Source organism: Vipera berus, assembly GCF_964194415.1.
Source record: "Vipera berus genome assembly, chromosome: 1".
Lineage (NCBI taxonomy): Eukaryota > Metazoa > Chordata > Lepidosauria > Squamata > Viperidae > Vipera > Vipera berus.
This window is the reverse complement of record NC_138202.1, coordinates 108410928-108430987: the sequence shown is the minus strand read 5'-3', so window position 1 is coordinate 108430987 and position 20060 is coordinate 108410928.

Sequence of the window (20060 nt, the reverse complement as noted above, 5' to 3'; positions counted from 1 at the left end):
AGCCAAAAAGGTATTTTGCTTTTTTCCCCTGGGTGCATGTCTGACTGCACATTGCAGTACCCAGTTGGACAGTAAACTGCTGACACAAAGAAGCAGAAAGTGATATACTGGAGGGAACTCGGCCAAGCTTTGAATACGTGTCTTGCTTGAATGAAGGTTCTAAACAAAGCACCCCCTTAAGAGTGTTTTGTGAAGCAACGTTGTCCCTTTGCTTCTAAGAACGAAGCAAAGCAACCATATTGCTTTGCCTTGCTTGGCTGCAGAATCCTCCTTAGCCTTCTCCTACTGTGCTGACTGAAGAGTTTCTTGGTTGGATGGCTTTGGTGAACATAGCCAGATTGCTTGCAATGCAAACTGAAGGCGACCAGCCTAGAATGCCCTTGGCACATGCTGAAAGCGTATTGGGCTGAGAGGCTTGAGGGAACACTGAAGGCAATCTCATGGTACGTGCCAAAACTGCCCGTCCTGCAGGTTTTTCCACACCACTCACTCAAAGCTTTGGCAAGCGTGAAGAACAGGCATTGCTTGCCAAAACTTCATCCCTCCAAGATCTTCCAGACTCAATTGCTCTGGTTCCCTTAAGTAACTCATCTTGCAGGAAATCCCAGCCTGCACATTGAAGCCATACAGCACTGAACTGCCTTGAAATGTCTCAGTGTAGGCAACCCTGAAGCTCCACAACCAGAAAAACCTTCAACTATGGGTCAGAGTTGAAAGAATCTTTCATGGCTGTTAAAGGCCACCCAGATTGCTTTGTTCAGGCAAATCAAGTCTCCTCTTCTTTCGCAGAAGGAACCAAGTTCCCTCCACAATGCAAATTGCTTTATTATCAGCTGGTTGAGGTTGACTGGATCAGAAAAAACAGACTCCACAAGAAGATTTGGACCAAACTTTATTGAGATAAGCACTGTAGAAAAAATACATATTTTCCCTTCTCTTCCTTCTGTCTTCCTTTCCTTTCCTCTTCCCTGATGGAGTCAAAATCAAGCTGAATCTTTTCCTAACCTGTGCATTTATTGAAGCAAATCTAAACTGTTTCTCAGAGGCCTAATGCTTGATAACTATTTATTTATGCAATGCATACTTTGGGATATCTGAATTGGGAGGGTTAGGACTGAATCATTCTTATCAGAGTTGGTAAACACGTGATGGCTATTCATAATGTGTATTACTAGCTTTCTTACACCGAGTGGTCTACTATTGGTCTGAAAAATGGCAGAAAAAGGCTCATGAAATTGATGCTTTCAGAGTAGTTTATATGCTGAGATGCAGAAATATGCCATCCTTCAACTGACCCACTGCAGCTACTCAACCAGTGGCCCTCTCTTAGGTGGCCACAGCACAACTGGAATAAAGCAGGGTGAGATTTGATACTGGCAGGTTCTCGTGGAAGCACAACTTAAATAAACAGATCACAGCCTGTTTCAGCAGCTTCTATATTTAGCACCAGAACACTTATTTATAGGTTTGGCGGCCATTCTGCATCAACAGAAAGCAGAGAACTAGAAAAAGAATGGTTGAAAATGCACGGAAAGCGAACTTCTAAAAGTTGCAAAAGTTCATCAACCTGGATGTGTTAACATTTGGAATTTCCCTTCAAGCTACTAAAGTTTTATGAAGATCAAATGATCCATGTTGAAGATACTCCTTGATTAAATTAAAGGAATAAAGATACTCCTTGATTAAAAGGACTGCACAGCCTGGTATTATCCAGGGACCTTTATCCCTGATGTACTAGTTTCTATGGCAGAATGTTAAACTATAATATCTCCTGTAGCCAAAAATCATTGGTCCATTTTAACACTTTTTTCCCCTGTATCATGCTCATGTTGTTATTTTATGATCCGTTGCAAAGGACACTGGGAAACAAAATCTACCTTTCCAGTGAGAATGACAGTACTTTACCATAGATGAAAGTGGTTTTGAAAGTGATTTTTTTTGCCTGTGGGGTGTTTTTTGTTTGAGAAAATTAGAAATGCAAACATTGTCCTGGAAATTTTCCGCAGATTTGATTCATTTTTGACTGATTTAGATGTCAAAGTGTTCAGAATTTCCATATAATTTCTTTTAGAAATGCCATTTGTGCTTAACTTTACTATTATCTAATGATCACCTAAGGCAGGGGTCGGCAACCTCGGCTCTTTTATGACTCGTGGACTTCAACTCCCAGAATTCCTGAGCCAGCATAGCTGGCTCAGGAATTCTGGGAGTTGAAGTCCACGAGTCATAAAAGAGCCGAGGTTGCCGACCCCTGACCTAAGGAGTTCCTGTACATTTTTCTTGTGAATTTAACTGAAGTGAAGAAGCCAAGGAGGCTACAGATTCAATAGATGATTGTGTAATAAAAGGAAAAAAAAACTCTTACAAAACCAGTTTTTGGCCACTTCATAGTAAGTGAAGTGCAATCCATATAGAATAAAAATGGAATCCATATGGAGAAAAAAAGCAAAAACAAATAGTGAAATTCATTGTCTTTTTCTTCAAAAAAAATCAAAAGCAATTTCTTGCTCTTTAAATTTTTTTTTGTCAGTTCATAATTATAAAATAGATGACAGGTTATAAAATAGAACTCTGCAGGTTTGAGAATAAACCTCACTGGACTCAAACTTCTGAACTGGCACAGTTAAGAACTCTTCTGAGCCTCCTTCCATGAATTCAATTCACAAAGTCCAAAAACATTTAACATAGACAAGTGGATTTCAACTTTAAGATATGAGCACTGTTCTTCAATTTGTGATGCTTTGCCACTAATAGCTGGAAGGTCATTTTTCTCAAGGGATCTTTCCCTTCTTTGAACACTGTCCAACTTTGAAAATAGGTATAAACAGACAACTCATGAGGAAGCAGTCTGGAATTGCTGCTTGCTAAGAACAGTACTGTAATCAGCAACACCAAAAGAAAACATCTGCAAAATTTGAGGAGCAAATTGAGGTTCCTACCTAAACAAGATCCTTCTTCCAAACTGCATATGGACATTTTAATTCAGTTCTTGCCAGGGGAAGAGAATCAACATATTGGCAAAACGGCATTCTACCCTGTTTGTGGCAAGCATTAACCAAAACACTGTTGGAAGCTTTGTGTCAGGCATTCCAAGACTTTACTCCCCCCCCCAATCTTTTAATGCACTTTTGTCTTGAGCAAAATATGCTTTCCTCACAAGCCTGGCAAAGGTTCACTGGCAATCAACACCAGAATCCTGCAATCATCAAAGGGATCAAATTTACCAAGAAAAGCAGCAATACATATATATACACCATTTCTTGCAATTTTTTAAAGCGCATAATTGCCATGTCAAACTGATTTGCTGTTGAGATGTGATCTTGCTGCCTTTATTATAAGTACAAATGCTGTAACAGATCTATTTACATTTCCAAGCATAATTCAAGCTGCACTATTTAGTAGCTGGGTGGGGGGGGGGAAAGGTTGTTCGCTCGTCAGCATCATTTACAACAATTGAGATAGCAATGTAGAAAGAAATTTTGTGATCCACAATAGCACAAGCAATAGCAATAGCACTTAGACGTATATACCGGAGATGAACAGGCTAAGCCCGTGGGAGGGGTCAAATATGTCATAAGTCACGAGTCCCTATGTGACCGCAAGAGATCTAAGTGCAGCCCACCTAGAAAGCCTGTCTTCCTTAAGCTTGCAATAAGCCTTTATACTCATTTGAACTGCCTGAATCTCCTGATTTGCCCAGGGCTTGACAGCTTCACAGTGCTTTACAGCCTTCCCTAAGCAGTTTACAGAGTCGGCATATTGCTCCCAACAATCTTAGACCTCATTTTACCAACCTCGAAAGGATGGAAGACTGAGTCAACCCTAAGCAGGTCAGGATCGAACTGCTGGCATTCCGCATAATTAGCTTGCAATACTGCATTCTAACCACTTCGCCACCATGGCTCTTCATATGCTCCCTTTATGCCCGTGTGATTTCGCACACTGGTTGCATCTACTTTGGAATCCTTTTTACTGTACTGTACAATTGCTGTAACCTATTGTTAAAAATGCTAACCCCCCACCCCCCATTTCTAGAAATAGCTTGGTATTGTAGTTCATCAATTTATTAGCTCACTAGCATGTTCCTGCTGGTGTTGGATGCTGAATTGTCTATCTGCTTTGCAAAGGGAACAGATTTATTTCTTCTGTTTATTTATTTATTTATTTATTTATTTGTTCTTATATACCGCCCTTCTCCCGAGGGACTCGGGGCAGTGTACAGAGTAAGGTAGGTATACAGATTGAACAATAGTGAAAAACAATAGTAAAAACAACTGAGACCCCAAGAGCTATCAGGCCAGGCCGGACTGCTGGAACAGGTAAGATTTTAAATCGCGCCGGAAGGTGCGGAGGTTGGGGACCATCCGGATTTCGGTAGGCAAGCAGTTCCAGAGGGTTGGCGCACCCACTGAGAATGCCCTCCCCCTGGGGGCCACCAGCCGACATTCCTTGAGCGGTGGCACCCTGAGGAGGCCCTCTCTGTGGGAGCACACAGGACGGAGGGGTGTTGACGTTGGCAGAAGGTGCTCCCGTAGGTAGTCCGGACCCATGCCATGTAGGGCTTTGTATGTCATTGTTAGCACCTTGAATTTCACTCAGAAGGCAACCGGAAGCCAGTGCAGCTCACGGAGGAGAGGTGTGATATGGGAGTATCGGGAGGCCCCCAAAAGTGTCCGTGCAGCTGCATTTTGCACCAGTTGAAGCTTCCGAGTGGCTCTCAAGGGCAGCCCCATGTAGAGAGCGTTACAGTAGTCTAGGCGAGAGGTCACAAGTGCATGGGTGACTGTACGTAAGGCATCCAGGTCCAGATAAGGTCGTAGTTGGCACACTAGTCGAACCCAGGAGAAGGCCCCCTTGGTCACAGCTCCTATGTGATCTTCCAGGGATAGCTGCGAGTCTAGGAGGACACCCAGGTTGCGGGCCCTATCAACAGGGGGTAATAACTCATCCCCGATGTTAAGGGATGGAATGATCTGAGTATCCTGGCTTGCCGGTACGTACAGCCATTCAGTCTTGTCCGGGTTGAGTTGAAGCCTGTTCCTCCCCATCCATTCCCGGACCGCTTTCAGGCAGCGGGACATCACGTCGAGGGCATCACTGATGCTGTTTGGAGTTGAGATGAAAAGCTGGGTGTCATCAGCATACTGATGGTACCCTACTCCAAAACCACGAATGATCTCACCCAGCGGTTTCATGTAGATGTTGAACAGGAGAGGCGAGAGGACCGACCCCTGTGGGACTCCGCAAATGAGAGGCCTCGGGGTCGACCTCTGTCCCCCTGCCAGCACCGACTGCGAGCGACCCTGGAGAAAGGAGGAGAACCACCGCAGAACCGTGCCTCCCACTCCCAGTCCCCTGAGGCGCCACAGCAAGATACCATGGTCGATGGTATCGAAAGCCGCCGAAAGGTCTAATAAGACTAGGACAGAGGAATGGCCCCTGTCCCGGGCTCTCCAGAGATCATTCATCAGAGCGACCAATGCCGTCTCCGTGCTGTAGCCCGGCCTGAAGCCCGATTGGTACGGGTCTAGATAAACCGCTTCATCCAGGACCTGAGGAAGTTGATGCGCCACCACGCTCTCAACAACCTTCGCAAGGAAGCGAAGGTTGGAGACTGGACGAAAGTTATTCAATGAGGTTGGGTCCAAGGTGGGCTTCTTGAGGAGAGGTCTCACCACCGCCTCCTTCAAGGCGGTGGGGAAGTGACCCTCACTCAGAGAAGCAGAGATGACCGCCAGAAACCAGCCTCGTGTCCCCTCTCGAGCTGCATAAGCCAGCCAGGAAGGGCACGGGTCCAGTAAGCATTTGGAGGAGCTCAACCTCCTCATAATCCTGTCCACTTCCTTCGGAGTCACAGGATCAAATTCCTCCCAGATGACGTCGACAAGACTGTCCATGTCCTGTTCCTCCAACTCTGCCCAGTTGGAGTCCAGGCCGGTTCGAATCCGAGCGATTTTATCCAACAGATATTGACCGAATTCCTCGGCTCGACCCTGTAAGGGTTCCTCCCTCACCTCTTGGTTCAGTAGGGAGCGAGTCACTCTGAACAAGGCAGCCGGGCGATTATCTGCGGACGCGATGAGGGTGGAAAAGTAGTTGGATTTCGCCACCCTTATCGCTGCGAGATAAGACCTGGTGAGGATTCTTAGTCGCAATTGGTCGGATTTGGATCGACTGGATCTCCAACGGCTCTCTAGGCCCCATCTCCGACGCTTCATCTCCCGGAGCTCCGTGGTGAACCATGGGGCTCGCTGGGATCTGCGCCGGGTCAGGGGCCGCAGGGGTACAACTCGGTCCAGAGCCTCCGTGGCTGCCCTTTCCCAGGCTTCCACTAAGGCGTCCGCCAAGCTGTGAGCAGGGAGTGCATGTGGGTTCCCAAGCGCTGCCTGGAACCTATCAGGGTCCATTAGGCGCCTAGGGCGGTACCATCTGGTTGGCACCGTGCACCCACGGCGGGGGGTGGCAAAGGGGAAGTCTAGCCATAGGAGGTGATGATCGGTCCATGACAGGGGCGTAACGGTCGTGGCGCCCCCACCGATATCATCACACCACCGTCCAGACAAGAACACCAAGTCGGGGGTGTGGCCTCCCTCATGAGTCGGTCCAGAAATTATTTGCGACAGGTCCATGGCCGCCATGGAAGCCATGAACTCCCGAGCTAGTTCAGACGATCCTCCCAGGGACGGTAGGTTAAAGTCGCCCAAGACCATGAGTTTTGGGAATTCAACCACCAACCCTGAGAGGACATCGAGTAGCTTGGGCAGGGCTGCCGCTGCACGATTAGGTGGTAGGTACACCAGCAGCAGGCCCAACTGCGCCCCTGGGCCGTATCTCAGGAGGAGAGACTCACACCCGGCTATCTGAGGGACGGTGGTCTCTCGCGGGCTAAGGGTCTCCCTGATGATTACTGCCACTCCTCCGCCCCTCCCATGGGCCCAAGGCTGGTGCAGCACCTGGAAACCTGGCGGGCAGAGGTCAACCAGAGGGACACCACCCTCTGGGCCCAGCCAGGTTTCCGTGATGCAAGCCAGGTCCGCGTGCTCACTCTCCACTAGGTCACGAACAAGGTGAGCCTTGTTAGCTACGGACCTGGCATTTAGGTAGACCAGCCTGAGCATAGGAGGCTGCACACCTTCGCTCCCGGGTCCTCGGGGGAAGTACAGAGGGTCGGAGCATCTCACCGCTTGTACAGAGCGGAGATGACTCTCCCGGTGACGATACGGCCCTCTGCTTGTGCACCTTCTGCCGTTCCCCACCATCCTGGGAATTGGCTGTTCGTCAGCTCGCCACTGGGCTTTGTCGGCGACTGGTCCTCGTTCTTCACCTTCGTGAACGGTCGTAGGCCTGGCCTGCGCTATGGTAGTTGGAAGGCCCCCCTTCGCCGAACAACCATAGTCTTTTCCCGCCCCCCTCCCTAACCCGACAAAGAACTTAGCTAGGAACTTAACCAGGGGCCTCTTGTTGGACTTGTGCTGGAGGCCCCTGACCCTGCCTGGCCATCTCTCAGAGGCCCAATGGTTGGGCCCGTCATCGAGATTCGATGTATTGTAGGCGGGACGCACCCAGGAGAGGGGGGAACTCCTGAGGGCATGTAGGTCTGTGCTCGAATATTGGAGAAGCATAGAGTCACAGGGTTTTTTTTGGGAAGGCGGTCCCCTGGGTGGAGAATTGGAAGGAGGGTCGAGTTGGGTAGGTGGGTATCTGGACCGTCACCCACTGCCACTTGGCTGGGTGAACCCCAGAAGCAGGCCACTCCCCATCCTCTCACGATGGGTTGTGACTCTGTTTCCGGGGGTGGTCCAGGACCCACTCTGGGTGAAGCATACCCCATAGAGCTCTCACCTCTATGGGGCTGCAGGTGTAAGGTCAAGCCACTCTGCCACCGTGGCTTGCACCCAGGCCCATCATGTCCTGTGGGGCGAGGGTGGGCAGGGGGGTTGAGAGTTGGTAGAGGCAAGATGATGATGGCCTCGGTGGTCCAGTCGCCGCTGCCTCCACTGATCAGCTGCATCGTGGCGTCTTTTGGTTGAATATCGGCACGGAGACATCGTCGACACCCAGGGTGCGGGCCGGAGACGCCACGCCGCGTCTAGTAGTGCTGCCGTCGAGGGTTCTTGGCAAAGGTGGTCGACCGGGGTCTGGAGAAGCTTTCGCTGCTGCTCCGTTGCATAGCTGCTCCCCTGATCCGCTGGTCCGCGGCGTCTCCTTGGTGTAGATCGGAAGTGCCGCCGCCTAGGGCTAGGTCAAGGTGGTCGAGGAAGGACGAGGCGCTGGCCCTCACTCAAGGCGGCTGCAGCGGTTCAGGGGGTGGGCCGGAGACGCCAGGCCGTTGCTGCTAGCGCCGCTGTCAAAGGCCCCTCAGAGGTGGTCGATCGGGCCCGCATAGCCGGTCTGCGGCGTCTCCTTGATCCCATGGAGACGCCGCCGCTATTTAGGAGCAGGCTAGGAGGCCAAGGCAGAGCAGCGACTCCGGTCCTGCTCAGGGTAGCTGCAACGGCTGCCACTTCCGCCGCCCAGCTGATCCAGCTGATCTGCGGCGCCTTTCTTGATCTTCGGAGACGCCGCCATTGCCCGGGGGCATATCAGGGAGCCGAGGAAGGGCGGAGACGCCGGCCTCACTCCAGATGGCTGCAGCAGCTGCAGCGGCTCAAGGGCGGGTCGGAGGCGCCACACCGCCACTGCCTCCGCTGGTGTTCAGGAACGTGGGGAGACGTCCGACTAGGGCCCCGCGGAGCTCTCACCGTCGCCGTTGTTGCCGCTGCCGCTGCCTCCGCCACCCAGCTGGTCCGCGGCACCTCCGTTGATCGCTCGGAGACGCCGCCGTTGCCCGGAGTCGATCAGGGGGCCGGGGCAGAGCAGAGCTGCCGGCCCCTCTCGGATGGCTGCAATGGCTGTAGTGGCTTAGGGGGCGGGCCGGAGACACCTCGCCGCCACTGCCACCATCGCTGTTAGGCTCCTGGGAGAGATGATCCGACTGGGGGCTGGAGAGCTGTCGCCGCCGATGTTGTTGTCCTCGTTGTCGGCGCCTCCGCCGCACAGCTGATCTGCGGAGACGCCGCCCTCGCCCGGCAGTAGATCAAGTGGTTGAGGCAGGGCGGAGGCGTTGGCCCCATTTACAACGGCCGCCAACGGCCCAGGCGGCGGGGCGGAGATGTCCCGGCGCCCCTACAGCTGATTCGGGAGGCAGCGGGCGGCACAATTGCCCAGCTCATCTGCCCAAACTTCTGACCCCACCCCAGGGGTCAGATGACATCCCTGGGGGGCTCCTGGGGGGACGCCTTACCACTGGGGGCTACGGAGCTCTCCCCAGCACGTCCGCCATCTTTGGAGCCGGCAAAAAAAATAAAAATAGAAATATTGTTTTATTCAGAGGGCTTTAATGTTTTATAGGCAGCAGTGGTAAATTGCCCTATCGCTGCTCTTCATCAGGTCTGCATCTTCAGTCTCTTGTTTTCTATATGCACTGATTCTCCTTTTATTTTTTTAGTTTTTTCAGTATATTTCTAACTAATCCATTGGTTCCGCTAAACCAGGGGTAGCCAACCTCGGCTCTTTTATGACTCGTGAATTCCTGCCTCAGGAATTCTGGGAGTTGAAGTCCACGAGTCATAAAAGAGCCAAGGTTGCCTACCCCTGCCCTAAACCTTAGCAGTTTCTTGGCCAGTATCCTATAACCAGCTGGGTGGCGGAGGCGAAGGCATCGGCGGCGCCGGAGGTGAGAGACCCGCCCCTGGACCACGGCAGCCGTCGCAGCCATCCAGGAGGGGCCGGAGGCTCTGCTCTGCCCCGCCCCCCCCCACCGGCTCCCGGGCGACGGCGGCACCAGCTGGACCAGCTGGGTGGCGGAGGCGAAGGCATCGGCGGCGCCGGAGGTGAGAGACCCGCCCCTGGACCACGGCAGCCGTCGCAGCCATCCAGGAGGGGCCGGAGGCTCTGCTCTGCCCCGGCCCCCCCCCCACCGGCTCCCGGGCGACGGCGGCGTCTCCAGGTTATCAGCGGAGACGCCGCGGACCAGCTGGACCAGCCGGGTGGCGGAGGCGGAGGCATCGGCGGCGCCGGAGGTGAGAGACCCGCCCCTGGACCACAACAACCCTGGACCACGGCAGCCCTCGCAGCCATACAGGAGGGGCCGAAGGCTCTGCTCTGCCCCTGACCGGCTCCCGGGTGGCGGCGGCATCTTCGGCGGTAAGAGCAGCGGTGCGGCGTCTCGACCACCGTGGGCTGCCCCTGGACGGCGGTGCCTCCGAAAGATGCGCACCAAAGGAGACGCTGGACAATGGAGGCGACGGCCCGACCCACCTCCTCGAAACATCTTGATCGGAGACGACAACACCAGGGGCATGACACCAGGGACTCCCGTACCTCTGAGATGCCACGCTCTGGACGGTCCCCAACCAATAGGGGCCATGGAACTGCGGCCGGGAACAACGCCCAGAGGATCAGGGAGGGAACTGTTTGGGGCGGCTGAACCACCGGAGCTGACGCCAATTAATGGATCCCTCCATCCTGCCTTCTGCCCATTCTCACCCATCTTTGCCCATTCTCTCCCCACAGGACATAACGGGCCTGGGTGCTAGCCACGGTGGCAGAGTGGCTGGGCCATACACCTGCTACCCCATAGTGGTGAGAGCTCTATGGGGTATGCCTCACCCAGAGTACGTTCTGGACCACCTCCGGAAGCAGAGACACAACCCATCGTGAGAGGATGAGGAGTGGCCTGCTTCTGGGGGTTCGCCCGGCCAAGTGGCAGTGGCAGGGCGACGATCCAGATACGCACCTACCCGGCTCGACCCTCCTGCAAATTCACCATCCAGGGGACAGCCTTCCCGGAACCACCTGTGACTATGCCCGTTCAATACTCTAGCATAGCACTGCACGCCCTCAGGGGTTCCCCACTCTCCTGGGTGCGACCCGCCTTCATCACATCCAATCTTGATGACGGGCCCAACCACTGGGCCTCTGAGAGATGGCCGGGCAGGGTCAGGGGCCTCCAGCACATTCCCATCAAGAGGCCCCTGATTAAGTTCTTAGCTAAGTTTTTTGTGGGGTTAGGGAGGGGGGAGGGAGGAGACTATGGTTGCGCGGGAAAGGCACACCTTCCAGCCACCATAACGCATGCCAGGCCCACGGCTGTTCGCGACGGCGTACAACGAGGGCCAGTCGCCGATAACACCCAGTGGCGTACTGACGAACGTCCCATCCCTAGGATGGTGGGGAATGGCAGAAGGTGCACAGACAGAGGGCCGTATCGTCACCGGGAGTGTCATCTCCGCTCTGTAAAGGCGGTGAGACGCTCCGACCCTCTGTTCTCCCCCGGAGGACCCGGGAGCAAAGGTGCGCACCCTCCCATGCTGAGGCTGGTCTACCTGAATGCAAGGTCCGCAGCCAACAAAGCTCACCTCATTCGTGACCTATTGGAGAGTGAGCATGCGGACCTGGCCTGCATCACGGAAACCTGGCTGGGCCCAGAGGGGGGTGTTCCTCTGGTTGACCTCTGCCCGCCAGGTTTCCAGGTACTGCACCAGCCCCGGGCTCATGGGAGGGGCGGGGGAGTGGCAGTTATCATCAGGGAATCCCTTAGCCCGCGAGAGACCACCGTCCCTCAGATGGTCGGGTGTGAGTCTCTCCTACTGAGATTCGGCCCAGGGGCGCAGCTGGGTCTGCTGCTGGCGTACCTACCACCTAATCGTGCAGCGGCGGCCCTACCCGAGCTACTCGATGTCCTCTCAGAGTTGGTGGTTGAATTCCCAAGACTCATGGTCTTGGGCGACTTTAATCTACCGTCCCTGGGAGGATCGTCCGAACTGGCTCGGGAGTTCATGGCTTCCATGACGGCCATGGACCTGTTGCAAATAATTTCTGGGCCGACTCATGAGAGAGGCCACAACCCAGACTTGGTGTTCTTGTCTGGACGGTGGCGTGATGATGTCGGTGGGGGTGCCACAACTGTTACGCCCCTGTCATGGACCGATCACCACCTCCTGCGGCTAGACTTCCCCCTTGCCACCCCCCACCGTGGGTGCACGGTGCCAGTCAGATGGTACCGCCCTAGGCGCCTAATGGACCCTGATAAGTTCCAGGCAGCGCTTAGGGACTCGCATGCACCCCCTGCTCACAGCTCGGCGGAAGCCTTAGTGGAAGCCTGGGAAAAGGCAGCCACGGAGGCTCTGGACCGAGTTGTACCCTTGCGGCCTCTGACCCGGCGCAGATCCCAGCGAGCCCCATGGTTCACCGAGGAGCTCCGGGAGATGAAGCGTCGGAGACGGGGCCTAGAGAGCCGTTGGAGGTCCAGTCGATCCGAATCCGACCGATTGCGACTAAGAATCCTCACCAGGTCTTATCTCGCTGCGATAAGGGTGGCAAAATCCAACTACTTTTCCACCCTCATCGCGTCCGCAGATAATCGCCCAGCTGCCTTGTTCAGGGTGACTCGCTCCCTATTAAACCAAGAGGTGAGGGAGGAACCCTTGCAGGGTCGAGCCGAGGAATTTGGTCAATATCTGCTGGATAAAATCGCTCGGATTCGAACTGGTCTGGACTCCAACTGGGCTGAGATGGAAGAACAAGACATGGACAGTCTTGTCGACGTCATCTGGGAAGAATTTGATCCTGTAACTCCTAAGGAAGTGGACAGGATTATGAGAAGGTTAAGCTCCTCCACATGCTTACTGGACCCGTGCCCTTCCTGGCTGGCCTATGCAGCTCGAGAGGCGACACGAGGCTGGTTCCTAGCGGTCATCTCTGCTTCTCTGAGTGAGGGTCACTTCCCCACCGCCTTGAAGGAGGCGGTGGTGAGACCTCTCCTCAAGAAGCCCACCTTGGACCCATCCTCTTTGAATAACTTTCGTCCAGTCTCCAATCTTCGCTTCCTTGCGAAGGTTGTTGAGAGCGTGGTGGCGCACCAACTTCCTCAGATCCTGGATGAAGCGGTTTATCTAGACCCGTACCAATCGGGTTTCAGGCCGGGCTACAGCACGGAGACGGCATTGGTCGCTCTGATGAATGAACTCTGGAGAGCCCGGGACAGGGGCCATTCCTCTGTCCTAGTCTTATTAGACCTCTCGGCGGCTTTCGATACCATCGACCATGGTATCTTGCTGCGACGCCTCAGGGGACTGGGAGTGGGAGGCACGGTTCTGCGTTGGTTCTCCTCCTTTCTCCAGGGTCGCTCGCAGTCGGTGCTGACAGGGGGACAGAGGTCGACCCCGAGGCCTCTCGCTTGCGGAGTCCCTCAGGGGTCGGTCCTCTCGCCTCTCCTGTTCAACATCTACATGAAACCGCTGGGTGAGATCATTCGCAGTTTTGGAGTAGGGTACCATCAGTATGCTGATGACACCCAGCTTTTTATCTCAACTCCAAACAATATCAGTGATGCCCTAGACGTGATGTCCCGCTGCCTGAAAGCGGTCCGGGAATGGATGGGGAGAAACAGGCTTCAACTGAACCCGGACAAGACTGAATGGCTGTACGTACCGGGAAACCAGGAGATTCAGAACGTCCCACTGCTTAACATTGGGGACAAGTTACTTCCCCCTGTTGATAGGGCCCGCAACCTGGGTGTCCTCCTAGACTCGCAGCTCTCCCTGGAAGACCACATTGGAGCTGTGACCAAGGGGGCCTTCTCCCGGGTTCGACTAATTCGCCAACTACGGCCTTATCTGGACCTGGATTCCTTACGTACAGTCACCCATGCCCTTGTGACATCTCGCCTAGACTATTGTAACGCTCTCTACATGGGGCTGCCCTTGAGATCCACTCGGAAGCTTCAACTGGTGCAAAGTGCGGCGGCACGGACACTCTTGGGAGCCTCCCGATACTCCCATATCACACCTCTCCTCCGTGCGCTGCACTGGCTTCCGGCTGCCTTCCGTGTGAAGTTCAAGGTGCTAACGATGACTTACAAAGCCCTACATGGCATGGGTCCGGACTACCTTCGGGAGCACCTTCTGCCGATGTCAGCACCCCACCGTCCTGTGCGCTCCCACAGAGAGGGCCTCCTCAGGGTGCCACCGCTCAAGGAATGTCGGCTGGTGGCCCCCAGGGGGAGGGCATTCTCAGTGGGTGCGCCAGCCCTCTGGAACACCTTACCAACAGAAATCCGGATGGCCCCTGACCTCCGTACCTTCCGTCGCGACTTAAAAACTTTCCTGTTTCAGCAGGCTGGCCTGGCATGATAGCGTTAATTGGGGTCCCAGTTTGTGTTCATTAGTGTTTCTTATTATTTTTATTGTTCGATCTGTATACCTTCCTTCCTCTGTACACCGCCCCGAGTCCCTCGGGAGAAGGGCGGTTTATAAAAACTAATAAATAAATAAATAAATAAATAAATAAACTGAATCTGCAATGAACATTATAATGCAGGGAAGAGCAGTCCATGCTGCTTTGCATTCCAGAGTGGGTGGAAGAAAATATTTTGGACTTGTTCACTTCTCTGGGGAAGCTTTCAAAGAATATCATGGGTACTCTTTGAAAACCTAATGCCTCAAAATCTCATTGGTTTTTTGAGGGGGGAAAAAACTAAAGAAAAATACTAATCCATAACACCAACCCCAGCTGAAAACTTTGGTATTGTTCACTTCAATAACAATGGCTTTGTTCCGTGGGCTTCTCCAGGTAGAAAGAAATGTGGCCTTGCCGCAGCCTGAAATTGTCTCCCTACTTCACAGATGTTTGTAACAATTCCTAGCAGCTTCTTACAAATTCACAGTAGTGCAAATCTCTCTCTCTCTCTCTCTCTCTCTCTCTCCAATGATAAAGCAGATTAGCTTGGTTCACTTTGGAAAAAATGGAAGATCCTGATCAATTGTATTTACTTAAAATTACTGCTCTTTTGGCTAGAAAGGAAACAAGAGCTGAAAACTTGGGATGGCAGTAACATTTAGGAAGCTTGCTAGCTTAAAAGAAACCTGAAGACTAGAACTGATCCCTTACCAAAAGCAAAAGTAGCTTGAAGAATGTGGCTGAGTAATCTGATATGTAATTGTTTGTAGAGTTAGAAATAAAGGTTGACTTTGGAGATAGCACAGAAATTGTATTGGACAATCTTCTGGATGACCTTTGGAGAAGCCAGGATCAGAGGCATGCACCTCTCCAGGTCCACTTTGGTCTCCTGGTGGTTTGCAATACCACCAACCAATGTATCCTTCTGGAATGCTTCCAAGGGATTGGGGAAGAGCTACAATCATCCAGTGGTTCTTGTTAGCCCTGCAAGGTAGTCTAGAAGAGAAACACAGTTGGGGTATACTGTAGGGTTACGTTAACAGAATTTTGCAAGAAAGCATTTCTCCCCTTTCTTTTACTTTCCAGAAAACTAGGGAGGGCACTTTCTGAAATATTTCACATGCCACCAGTCCCCCTTCTGTGGACTGAGACATATTTTATATGCCAGTTGTCCCGTCTGCAGCTCTCCTGTCTCCCAAGGTAATTTCCACATACTATCACAGTTCTACTCTTTCGTGTAGGGCTAGTTTCAGCCAGTGGTAATGTTAGAGCTATCCCAAGACTTCTATTTTGTGATAAACCTCAGAGGTCCTTCCTCTCCCTACTTCTTTTCAACATGTGTGAAACCACTGGAAGAAGGCATTTATCAGCACAGTGCCCACTATATTCTGACAATATGCTGATTATGCTCACCCCAGGACTGAGCAAACAATGTGGTAGGCATTTGTCTCAGTACCTGGCAACTGTCAGGGTTTAGATGGTGTAGAAAAGACTCCATCTGAATTCCTCCAAGATGGAGTGGCTCCGGGTTCAAGGCATGAATGATTCCAAGAAAATACCATGTTTATCTTAGAATGGAGATATTCTATCCTGTTCAGAGAGGGTATGCAATTTGAAATTCTTCAAGACTCACAGGCCCTGCTTTAAATTCGGGCAACAGATGTAGCTAGGAGGACCTTTATGTTCATTCTCAGACTGGGACTATGGTCACGGTCATTCACACCCCTGGTCACTTCCTGCATGGATTACTGTAACATGTTAAAAGATGCAAGTGCCTTTGAAGAACATCTGGAAGCTGATACAGAATGTGGTGGCCCTGACAGATTTCATTGGGTCAACAGTCTGCAAATCCCATGTATGCAAGACTGCAATGTGACAGAAATGGTCTGTTTCCATTACCATCCACTGGTAATGGGTGGGACTGTCTGTGGAACTCTCTCCCAGTGGATTTTTGATTTGTCTCAATTCCGTCCCCGTAAACTTTAGAAAACTCATAAAGGCATTTTCTTCTGGCTGGCAAAGGAAGAGACTGTTTTATAATATGCGGGTGGGGCCTCCAATGTGCATGATTTACTTATATGGACTTTTGTGGATTTTGATTTTTATGAATTTGTTGTTAGCTGCCACTCTGGCTAAGAGTGACATAAGTATAACAAATAATGTTGTATGTGTGTAGACCTAGATATATCGGATTAAATTCAATTCTGAAAGAATTGTCTCCATGTAAATGTGTTGAGATACTCCATTTTTTAAAAATATAAGGCCATGTATTTTTACTTGATTCTGTGAATGAATAGTTAGAACAGTTAGTGAAACAGTAGTAACCACAAAGTAGATCCGGTATGTCTGAAATTTGCTGCCTCCTTAAGAAAAAAGCAAAATTGACACTGACTGTTAAAACATCTATCAGGAATTTATTACAACACATTGTTCCCAAATACAAAAGAAAGGAAAAGAAAGAGAGGGTAGAAAGCACTGCTGTTTACAGCCTTCAGTAATAAATAAATAAAGTCAATGCAGGGGCTGAGTGTACCACTCAATCCTGCCAAGCAACATCCAATGTCAGCATTCCTTTAGCAGGCAGAAGGGGATATAGTTTGGTTATCACAAGAGAAGGGGACAAACTCACAGACCAGATGCAGTGTCATTTCCCCTGCACGCACTTCACCCATCCTAGATGGTACTCAGAATTTATTCCCAGGATACACAGATCTCAATATCCAAATTTCCATTCCTTGAGCAATCCTTGCTTATGAATCGCCCTGAGAACCAAGTCTTCGTCTCTTGTTGGCGGATATTCACAGACTAAGGTCTTCGGTTCTGTGCCTGTGTCAAGAGGCTCAGCATCTCGTCCCTTAGTCACCTAATTCCCCGTTAATGTTTACAAGACAGAAGAACTTGCAGAATAAAAATGTGGCTCCACAGACAAGAGGGATTTCTGTGTAGGCCTTCTGAGAAAGTTGGGTTAAGTCGGTTTCTCTACTCTTTCCAAAAGAATTCTGAGCAACAATAAATAAACACAACATATTGCAACAGAAAATTTGCACCTCCTCTCTGAAATCTCACAACAATTGGTTGAATGGCTATTCTACTGATTCCTACTGAGAATGGCTAGGAAACATGTGGCAGATAGATGACTAGGAAGGACTCAAAACATCCTTTGCTCACAGTTGTGTTTTGCAATACTGGCTTTCTATTCATTGAGCAATAAAGGAAAAATGGGTGGGATATCAGAGTCCAAACAATTCCTAGAGACAGAGGAATCACCCCTAGGGGTTTCAGCCATTCCAGGTTCTGAGAGGGACGCTTGTTCTGTGTACAAACCACCCAAACCAGTATACTGAAGAAGTCAGAGAGACTTGCCCATGACACGCAACTATATAGGAAACGGTTGCAGGTTTGAATTTTGTTGGAACAATAATACTAAATACATTAAATGATAAATATTCCACTGAAATCTAGATAACTTTAGAATGAAATAACCTGGGTCTTTCATGTTGATATCTGAACACTGTTGACATGAAAAATCCCCTTGCTTTCAATAAGGGAACAGGCTCTGTATCTCTTCTATCCTGTCCAGTCTAATGTAATCACAATACTATGGTGACAGAAATGTCTATACTACAAAATTATATTTAACTGGGTTTTATTACAGGATTTGGAGACTAAGTGCCTCCTTTTAATTGCTTTTGGCTTCCATCAAATGTATTTGTATGATGGCTATCGATACAGAATCGTGACTTGAAAAGATGTTGGGAAATTAGATTTTTCCCCCCAGAGTACAAACAGTTTTTCTTGAGTTCTTAGCACTCATCAAATTTTAATTCCAAGGCTGGGGAAAATCATTGCACTGAAATTAGCTTGCATTAGCTCTGTGTCCACTTTCCCCCATCTAATACCAGCCAGATAAGTGGGAATTTAATTCCCCATCACAGCACAATGGCTATAATAATTGTGGGTGCTGGGACTTGTAGTCCAGAAGAAGACAAGTACTGTCAGGTAAAAAACAGATAACCTTCTGAGGCACTCATTACTTATCCCAAATCACGTTAGAGCTTTTATCTTTCTTCCTGCAAAACTTTAGTGGGTCTAGGGAAGCTTCAGAACACGATATCCCTGAGAGGAGGACTTCTCCACCTCCGTCTGTGCGCTATTTGGCAATCACACATGCCACAGTATTGACCAGCCTTTGCATACAGTTGGAATCAGAGAAAGCAGAGGGCAGGTGGAGAAGGGAAAAGCCCATATAATATTCACAACAGAGAAACAAAGATCAACATACATGGAAGCAAAATTACATAATAATATAATAATAAATACTTAAATCTATAATTCATTACATTGCAATTACAACATTGATAGCTTATTATCATTAGCATTAGGATCCAGAGGAAAGTAGGAAAGATATCCTTTTAAGGAATTGGCATCCAGTAGAGGAGACATGGAAACGGCACGTGGGATACCAGAAAAGGAGGACAGAAATAATAAATTAAACCACAACAGATACATGATCAAACAGGCAGAAGGGTGAAGAATCACAGCAAAGCCTTCGAAACAAAGCTAACAAAACTTTTTGTCACAGGGGTAAAAAAAAGGTGCTGCAAGCCAGAAAATCCCTATGTAACACCTAGGATGTTGGATAATTTTGTACCTGGTGTGAAGTTAAAGTGACGTTTTTTTTTTTCTCTCTCTCTCCACATTCTGGAGATGGAGAGTTAGCAGCAAGACAATGGTACTGTTAAGAGTCAGCTGTACCCCAAATAAACTGCTTTATGGTTTTCAACTTGGCCTTGGTTAGCATTATATTATCATGACCTTAATTTTTTTCTGATACAAATTTCTCAAACTACGCTTATTTCTTGCATATATGTTAAATACTGCTTTGGTTCAAAGGTATAGTCATTCTTGTCCTATTGCTCCCAACATAACCAAATGTAAGTGGGCCACCATTTATAAACTTGGTTTTTTCAAAGTTTTCAAGTCTGGGGGTGAAGGCTAGAAGTTGGGTCAGGATAGGAGGAACCAGGTTTTAAATGAGCAGGGTTTGGGGTTGTTAGGTTTTTTTGTCTGTATAAATTCTAAACTAGGGGTCTTCAAACTTGGCCCTTTTATGACTTGTGGACTTCAACTCCCAGAATTCCTCAGCCAGGCATGCTGGCTGAGGAATTCTGGCAGTTGAAGTCCACAAGTCATCAAAGGGCCAGGTTTGAAGACCCCCTGTTCTAAACACATTAGACCAGAAACCTTTGTATGTTTCTACAATGATAAAATGGAGCTACCTACTGAACTTTATGGGGGAATAGTAAGAAGCAAATATAAAACAATTTAGAGATATGGCATTGCTACTAATGGAATATGAACTAGTGAATTTACTTTATTCCCTGCGTTTGGAATAATATTTGCCAGAGACCATGTGTAAACTATTCTTCTTAGAAAGGAGTTGAACAGAACATTTCTCAATGAGTATCAATTGAGAGGAATCCAGAAGCATCTAATTCCAGCTCATCAAACCTGACTGGTTAGTGCTAATTCTACTTTAATGATACATTCACAAGATCAAGAATTCCTAAAGAGGAATTTTCCATCTGGACTTCTGATGCTCACAAGCTCACAGGTGAAATGAGGATTTTGATCTTTTAGTATCTGTGGATACTGTACCAACCCAGACTCCAAGAAAGCTGCAGCAGAAGATGTCATCTTGCTTTCATCATAATAATTCAACAGTTGTTTTTTTTAAAAGAAAATTAAACTGCCAGTGTGAGAACCTAATTGCATCTCTCCAGTCCCACTGTCCCATGCCCCTCTGCATATTACTTGCAAAATAGCATGCAGGTCCACAT